Here is a 6,000-nt window from a genome sequence, read left to right as displayed (position 1 = left end):
CAAATAGTTTCTCTTTGTAATCTCTTAGGGTTGTTTGTATCTCTGTGATGTCAGTTGTAACTTCTTTTTCATTTCTACATTTATTGATTTGGGCTCTCTCTCTTCTTTTGATAATGAGTCTGGCTAAGGTTTTTCAATTTTTTTCATGTTTTCAAAGAGCAAGCTTTTAGTTTCACTGATTTTTTTCTGTTTTTTTTTTTTTTTTTGAGGCTCTATTTTGTTTATTTCTGCTCTGATCTTTATGATTTCTTTCCCTCTACTAACTTTTGATTTTTTTAATTCATCTTTCTCTAGTTACATTCAGTGTAAGGTTAGGTTATTTATTTGAGATTTTTCTTCTTTTTAGGTTGTATTGCATAAGACTGCCCTCTTTGAACTGCGTTTGCTGTGTCTGATACGTTTTGCGTTGTCATTTGTCTCTATGTTTTTTGTAAATTGATTTCATTGACATATAGTTGATTTATAATGTTTTATTACTTTCTGTTGTAGAAAAAGTGATTCAGTTACACGTCTATCTATCTGTCCATCTATCCATTCTTTTTCATTTTCTTTTCCATTATGGTTTGTCACAGGATATTGAATAGAGTTCCCTGTGCTATACAGTAGGAGATTGTTCTTTATCCATTTTATGTATAATAGTTTGCATCTGCTAAACCCGAACTCCCAAGCCATCCCTCTGCTGCTCCTCTTCTCCCTTGGCAAACACTAGTCTCTTCTCTATGTTTGTGTGTCTGTTTCTGTTTCATAGAAGTTCATTTGCATATTTTACATTGCACATATAAGTGATATTATATGCTATTTGTTCTTCTCCTTCTGATATAGGCCATTAATTTTCTATTTTGTGTGTGTGATTGTCCTTTTTTAAATTTTTGATTTATATTGGAGCATAGATGATTAACAATTTTGTGTTAGTTTCGGGTGTACAGCAAAGTGATTCAGTTATACATATACATGTGTCTATTCTGGTTCAAATTTTTTTCCCATTTAGGTTATTACAGAATATTGAGCAGAGTTCTCTGTGCTGTATGGTAGCTCCTTATTGGTTATCTATTTTAAATATAGTAGTGTGTACATGTCATTCCCAAACTCACTATCTATCCCTCCCTCTGACCCTTTCCCCTAGTAACCATAAGTTCATTCTCTAAGTCTGTGAGTCTGTTTCTGTTTTGTAAATAAGTTCATTTGTATTATTTTTTCTTAGATTTTGATTTAACTGATATCATATATTTGTCTTTCTCTGTCTGACATACTTCACTTAGTATGACAATCTCTAAGTCCATCCATGATGATGCAAATGGCATTATTTCGTTCTTTTTTATGGCTGAGTAATATTCCATAGTATATCTTTATCCATTCATCTGTTGATGGACATTTAGGTTGATTCCATGTCTTGGCTATTGTAAATAGTGTTGCTATGAACATTGGAGTGCATGTATCTTTTCGAATTAGAGTTTTGTTCGTATATGTGCCCAGGAGTGGGATGGCAGGATCATATGGTAGTTCTATTTTTAGTTTTTTAAGGAACCTCCACACTGTTCTCCATACTGGTTGTGTCAATTTACATTCCCACAAACAATGCAGGAGTGTTCCTTTTTCTCCACACCCTCCCCAGCATTTATTGTTTTTACATTTTTTGATGATGGCTATTCTGACTGGTGTGAGGTCATATTTCATTGGAGTTTTGATTTGCATTTCTCTAATAATTAGTGACATTGAGCATCTTTTCATGTACCTCTCGGGCATCTGTATGTTTTCTTTGGAGATATGTCTATTGAGGTCTTCTGACCATTGTTTGGTTTTTGGATATTGAGCTGCATGAGCTATTTGTAAATTTTGGAGACTAATCCCTTGTTGGTCACATCATTTGCAAATATTTTCTACCAATCTGTGCGTCATCTTTTTGCTTTGTTTATGGTTTCCTTTGCTGGGCAATAGCTTTGAGTTTAGGTCCCATTTGTTTATTTTTGTTTTTACTTCCATCACTCTAGGAGTTGGCTTGGAAAAGATACTGCTGTGATTTATGTCAAAGTGTGTTTGCTGTGACTTACGTCAAAGTGTGTTCTGCCTATGTTTTCCTCTAAGAGTATTATAGTATCCTGTCTTACATTTAATTCTTTAATCCATTTTTGAGTTTATTTTTGCATATGCTGTTAAAGAATGCTTAATTTCATTTTTTTACATGTAGCTGTCCAGTTTTCCCAGCACCATTTGTTGAACAGACTGTCTTTCCTCCACTGTATAGTCTTTCCATCTTTGTCATAGATTAATTGACCATGGATGATTACATTGATTTCTGGGATTTCTATCCTGTTCTATTTATCTATATTTGTTTTTGTGCCAGTATCATATTGTTTTGATGACTGTGCTGTGTAGTATAGTCTGAAGTCATGGAGACTGATTCCTCCAGCTCTGTTTTTCTTTCTCAAGATTGCTTTGACTATTTGTCTCTATACAAATTTTAAGATTATTTGTTCTAGTTCTGTGAAAAATGCCATTGGTAATTTGAAAGGGATTGCATTGAATCTGAATTGCCTTGGGTGGTATAGTCATTTCAATAATATTGATTCTGCCAATCCAAGAATATTGTATATCTTTCAGTCTGTTTGTGTTGTCTTCAATCTCATTCACCAGCATCTTATACTTTTTGGAGTATGGGTGTTTTGTCTCCTTAGTAAGGTTTATTCCTAAGTATTATTTTCTTTTTGGTGTGAGATGGTAAATGTGATTGTTTCTTTAATGTCTTTTTCTGATCTTTCATTGTTAGTGTATAGAAATGCAACAGATTTCTCTGTATTAATTTTGTATCCTGTAACTTTACCAAATTCATTGATGAGCTCTAGTAGTTTTCTGGTAGCATCTTTAGGACTTTCTATGTATAGTATCATGTCATCAGCAAACAGTGCCAACTTTACTTCTTTTCCAATTTGGATTCCTTTTATTCTCTGTCATATCTAGGACTTCCAAAACTATATTGAATAAAAGTGTTGAGAGTGGACAGCCTTGTCTTTTTCCTGATCCTAGAGGAAATGCTTTCAGCTTTTCACCATTGAGAATGATGTTAGCTGTAGGTTTGTCGTATATGGCCTTTATTAGGTTGAGAAATGTTCACTTTATGCCCATTTTCTGGAGAGTTTTTATCATGAATGGTGTTGAATTTTGTCAAAAGTTTTTTCTGCATGAATTGATCATATGGTTTTTATTCTTCAATTTGTTGATGTGGTGTGTCATACTTATTGATTTGAGAATATTGAAAAATCCTTACATCCCTGGGATACATCCCACTTGATCATGATGTATGATCTATTCTTGTTGTCTGCTAATACTGTGTTGAGGATTTTGGTATCTATGCTCATCAGTGCTATGGGCCTGTAATTTTCTTTTTGTGTGTGCTATATTTGTCTGGCTTTTGGTATCAGGGTGATGATGGCCTCATAGAATGAGTTAGGAAGTGTTCCTTCCTCTGGAATATTTTGGAAGATTTGTAGAAGGATATGTGTTAACTCTTCTCTAAATGTTTGGAAGAAATTCCCTATGAAGCCATCCACTAGATTTTTGTTTGTTGGGACTTTCTAAATTACGGATTGAATTTCAGGAATGGTAATTGGTCAGTTCATATATTCCAGTTCTTCCTGCTTCAGTTTTGGGAGATTGTGCCTTTATAAAAATTTGTCTGTTTTCTCTAGGTTGTCCATTTTATTGGCAAATATTTGCTTTTAGTAATCTCTTAGGGTCCTTTGTATTTCTGTGATGTCAGTTGTAACTGTTTTTCATTTGGACATTTATTGATTTGGGACCTCTCCTTTTTTTCCTGATGAGTCTGGCTAAGGATTCTGAATATTATTTATCTTTTCAAAGAACCCAGTTTTAGTTTCATTGATTTTTGTTTTTGTTTGTTTATTTAGGCTGTATTTCATTTATTTCTGCTCGGATAGTTATGATTTCTTTCCTCCTACTAAATTTGGGTTTTGTTTGTTAATTTTTCTCTAGTTAAGTTAGGTGTAAGGTTAGGTTATTTATTTGAGATTTTCTTCTTCTTAGCTTGTATCACTAAAAACTCCCCTCTTAGAACAGCTTTTGCTGCGTCCCATAGGTTTTGGGTGGTTGTGATTTTGTTTTCATTTGTCTCAAGGGTTTTCTAAATAATTGATTTAATTGAAGTATAGTTGATTTACAATATTGTGTTACTTTTGCTGTACAGCAAAGTGATTCAGTTATACATTTATCATCTATCTGTCATCTATCATGTATCTATTCATTCTTTTTCATTTTCTTTTCCATTATGGTTTATCACAGGATATTGAATAGAGTTCCCTGTGCTATACACTAGGACCTTGTTTTTTATCCATTCTATGTATAATAATTTGCATCTGCTAATCCCAAACTCAACAAGTTTTCTTGTTTCTGGTGTCCACCCATGGTGGGTGAGACTGTTCTAGAGCCTGGAGCCTACAGGCTGTTGGATGGGGCCAGATCTTGTTGCTCTTGGCTCAGGCAAAATGTCTGCCTCTCATAAGAGTTTCAAGTAGATGAATACTCCCTTATATGTCTACTACCAGCTTTTATGACCCCAGAGAGAGCCACAGCCGCTCCCCGCCTCCCTAGGAGACCCTCCAAGACCAGCAGGTATGTCTGGTACAGGCTCCTATGAAGTCACTGCTTTTGCCCTTGGTCCCAGTGTATGCGAGTTCTTGTGTGAGCCCTTTAAGAGTGCATCTCTGTTTCCCCTGCCTTGTGAGCTCCTGCGGGCATGCCCCACTGGCCTTCAAAGCCAGATGCTCTGAGGACTCCTCCTCCTGATGCCAGACCCCTAGGCTGTGGGGCTTAGAGCTCTCACTCCTGTGGGAGAACTTCTGCAATATAATTATTCTCCAGTTTGTGGTTGCCCTCCCCACCCCATGTTATGGAATTTGATTGTATCTGACACAGTGCTCCTCTTGCTGTGTCATTGTGGTTCCTTCTTTATGTCTTTGGTTATAGAATCCTTTTTGGTAGGTTCCAGTCTTTTTTTTTTTTTTTTTTTTTTTTTGCGCGGTTCGCGGGCCTCTCATTGCTGTGGCCTCTTCCGTTGCGGAGCACAGGCTCCGGACGCGCAGGCTCAGTGGCCATGGCCCACGGGCCCGGCTGCTCCGCGGCATGTGGGATCTTCCCGGACCGGGGCACGAACCCGCGTCCCCTGCATCGGCAGGTGGACTCTCAACCACCGCGCCACCAGGGAAGCCCGGTTCCAGTCTTTTTAATCGATGGTTGTTCAGCAGTTAGGTGTGATTTTGGTGTGCTTGTCCGAAGAGGTGAGCGTAAGGTCCTTCTACTCTGCCATTTACCCAGATTTGTTTAAATGATCACAATTCCCACTGCCAACAACAATCAAAAGAGTGCATTTTCTGCATCTTCTCCAGCATCCGATGTCATCACTTTTCGTGTGTACTGATTTCTTTTGCTATTGACTATTAATTGAATTTATTCTACTGTGAATTGTCTGTTTTATATCTTTTGGTCTTTTTTCTCCTATTTTCTTGCATTTTTACTTACCAATTTTACTAATCAATCTGAGGATATTTACCTATATGTGATTCCTAGTTTATCATTTGTATTTTGATTTTGTTTGTGGTATATGTTACCATATGATATCCACTGCCAATTATTTATGTGGTCAAAAATACAGCTATTATTTCTTTTTAGTTTCCTATCTAGATTACACAGGTCACCTACTCCTATGGTGTTATGCATTCTCCTAATTTATCTTTATTCCTTTCTTTCCCCCTTCCTTCCTTGTTTTAATTTAGATCATTAATTTATCTGGTATTTACTTTTCTGTATAGTGTGAGTTAGAAATCTGTTTGTTTTCATCTAGTGCCCTTAAGAAAACATACATTACCATAAACGTCATTCTCTCTCATATATTAAGGTCCCACAATACTTTATGATTGACCTTTATATTTCATTCTACCACTGTTCATCGATTCCTCTGCCAATACTATACTGCTTTAAGTAGCTTTATGG

This window comes from Delphinus delphis, chromosome 1 (assembly GCF_949987515.2).
Source record: "Delphinus delphis chromosome 1, mDelDel1.2, whole genome shotgun sequence".
Lineage (NCBI taxonomy): Eukaryota > Metazoa > Chordata > Mammalia > Artiodactyla > Delphinidae > Delphinus > Delphinus delphis.
This window is presented reverse-complemented; position numbering follows the sequence as displayed.